Source organism: Sinocyclocheilus anshuiensis, unplaced genomic scaffold, assembly GCF_001515605.1.
Source record: "Sinocyclocheilus anshuiensis isolate Anshui unplaced genomic scaffold, SAMN03320099.WGS_v1.1 scaffold525, whole genome shotgun sequence".
Classification (NCBI taxonomy): Eukaryota; Metazoa; Chordata; class Actinopteri; order Cypriniformes; family Cyprinidae; genus Sinocyclocheilus; species Sinocyclocheilus anshuiensis.
Genome location: NW_015539840.1, coordinates 77,374 through 79,790, shown reverse-complemented (window position 1 = coordinate 79,790; position 2,417 = coordinate 77,374). Strand labels below are relative to the sequence as shown.

The 2,417-nt window shown below is 41.9% G+C and overlaps 1 pseudogene; it reads left to right on the top strand.

The window, feature by feature from the left end:
- The first annotated feature begins 280 nt into the window (after positions 1-280).
- LOC107684458 (uncharacterized) overlaps positions 281-2,417 on the top strand; it is a 5,588-nt pseudogene continuing 3,451 nt past the window's right edge.

Below are 2,417 nucleotides of genomic sequence, written 5' to 3'. Positions count from 1 at the left end.
TTAAACACTAAGTCTGTCAGATCAGAGGAAGTTAAAAACCACAGGAGCTGAGAGTATTTAAAGAAAGAGTTGAGAGCAAATAATGAAGAGGAAGACTGGGGTGATCTCTCTTCTCACACTTCTCCATTACGACTGGCATCATGTTACTAAATAACAACTCTAGCAGCATTTAAACACTAAGTCTGTCAGATCAGAGGAAGTTAAAAACCACAGGAGCTGAGAGTATTTAAAGAAAGAGTTGAGAGCAAATAATGAAGAGGAAGACTGGGGGAAAGAGAAAATGTCTGATGAGTGTCATCTGTGTCTGCTGGGACTGATCGCTCTCTCTTCACTTCTCACAGGTAAAGAAATCTGTGTTTTCTGTTCAAGACATTCAGTGGAATTAGTCTGAGAAAGAGTTCATTTGAACACCATCAGTTTATTCTTGTGTTTCATTCACAACATACTGGATTATTCCTGAACGCACTAAAACAAGACAGTTTCACACTCAAACATCTGATGCTGAATTATCTTCATATTGAGAGTGTTTGTGATTTGAACAGCTCTCTGATGAAGAACAATAGTTTATTCTGGAGAGTGTGCTGTTTGCATTGAGGAAAAAGACGATCTGAATATTCTTCTTTTTATGCTGATATGTTTTATGTTTTCATTTATTAACATACAACACAATTATTATTCAAATGTACTTGTGTTTCAGGTTCCAGTGGAGTGAATGATGCTCTTGTGTTCATCAGTTCTGGTGAAAATGTCCGTCTGACCTATAATAATGCTCTTCATGACTGCAAATCAACTACATGGATCTATAATAACAGATTCAGATATTCAGCAACAGTTGAACTGATTAATTTTTGGGATAAAGAGGAAAGACACAGAGAGACTTGAGAGAATGAGTCTGGGGTCTGACTGCTCTCTGAACATCAACAACATCTCAAAAGAAGATTATGGATCTTACACCTGCCAACAATGGATTGGTGAGAATAGACAAAAACCAAGACCTGATGCCCGTGTTTATCTGCATGTCCTTCATGGTAATTTTACGATTATGTGGTCAATTTAAAAGTGCAAATTCTTAATTTAAACTCTCATGATGATTGAAGAGTCTGTGATTTGTGTGTTATTTGTGTGTTTCAGTCTCATCCTCACAGACTGAGATCAACGCAGGCCACTCTGTGACTCTCTTCTGTCAGCTGTATTCATATGCTGGAGTCTCTTGTGATGATTGGATCCATTCTGAGGGAATTGAGCTGTTCTGGGTGAATCAGGCTGGTGTTAAACTGAAGAGATCAGACTCCAGATATTAGATATCAGCTCCAGGACACTGTATAAGCTCTCTGACTACAACAATCCTGAATGAAGATCACAACAGAGAGTGGAGATGCAATGTTACTCACAGAGATCAAGTCAAGAGCTCAGTCACATACACTGTCAAGAGTTCAGGTGAGAAAACAAGCTCATCAATCAGTTTTAGAGCCTCATCATGTCAGTAACATTAAGGACTTTTAGTGTCACTGAAGCAGAACAAACCGAGGAACAAAAGCTTGGTTCAGTCTGACAGAAGAGAAACTCAAAGCACTGCTGCAAACTAATGTCCTAATGTAACAGTCAAGAAGTTCTGCTGGAATTGAAACTTGACAGCAATAATTGTAACTTTCATGTAATGTTATGTTCTAAGATAAAACATGATCGCCATATTCTACGGCAGGGCTTTTTACACTTTCTGGAAAACCGTCTCAGGTTACTTATGTAACCATGGTTCCCTGAGTAGGGAACGAGACACTGCGTCCTCTAGGGGTCGCTATAGGGAACGCCTCGTCGTGACCCGTGTCTGAAGCATACATTGAAAAAACACCAACAACACGTTGGCCGGCGACAGCCATGACGTCACTACCGGTGCGACTATAGTATAAATAGGCACCGGGAGAACACATCATTCACTTCTTCGTCTGAAGCTTGTGTCCGAAGCATGGCAAGAAACCTAGAGGTCTCGTTCCCTACTCAGGGAACCATAGTTACATAAGTAACCGGAGACATTCCCTTTCATGGGAACTTCGAACTGTGTCCTCTAGGGGTTGCTATGGGGAACGGTATACCCACGCCACCATGCTGAGGGGAGTGCATGCCAGAACCATGGCGAGCACTAAGTACCAACTCTACCATATTGCTATGGGAGTCGCCCCTGGGACGTTAGACGGCTGTCAGTGTCGTCTCACGTGAGAGGAGAACTCCGAATTCAGAAGGAGTAGCGTGCTCATAGGTAACCCTTTGATAAAAAGGGAGTACTGCTCAGCACTACCACGAGAACCACCCATGGAGCGAGGAATCCAACTCCTTAGAGATAATTAAACGCTTGAAAGAAAGCACCATGCTCACAATAACCCTCAATGGTGAGGGGAGCGATGCTTCCAGAGTGTGTCGAC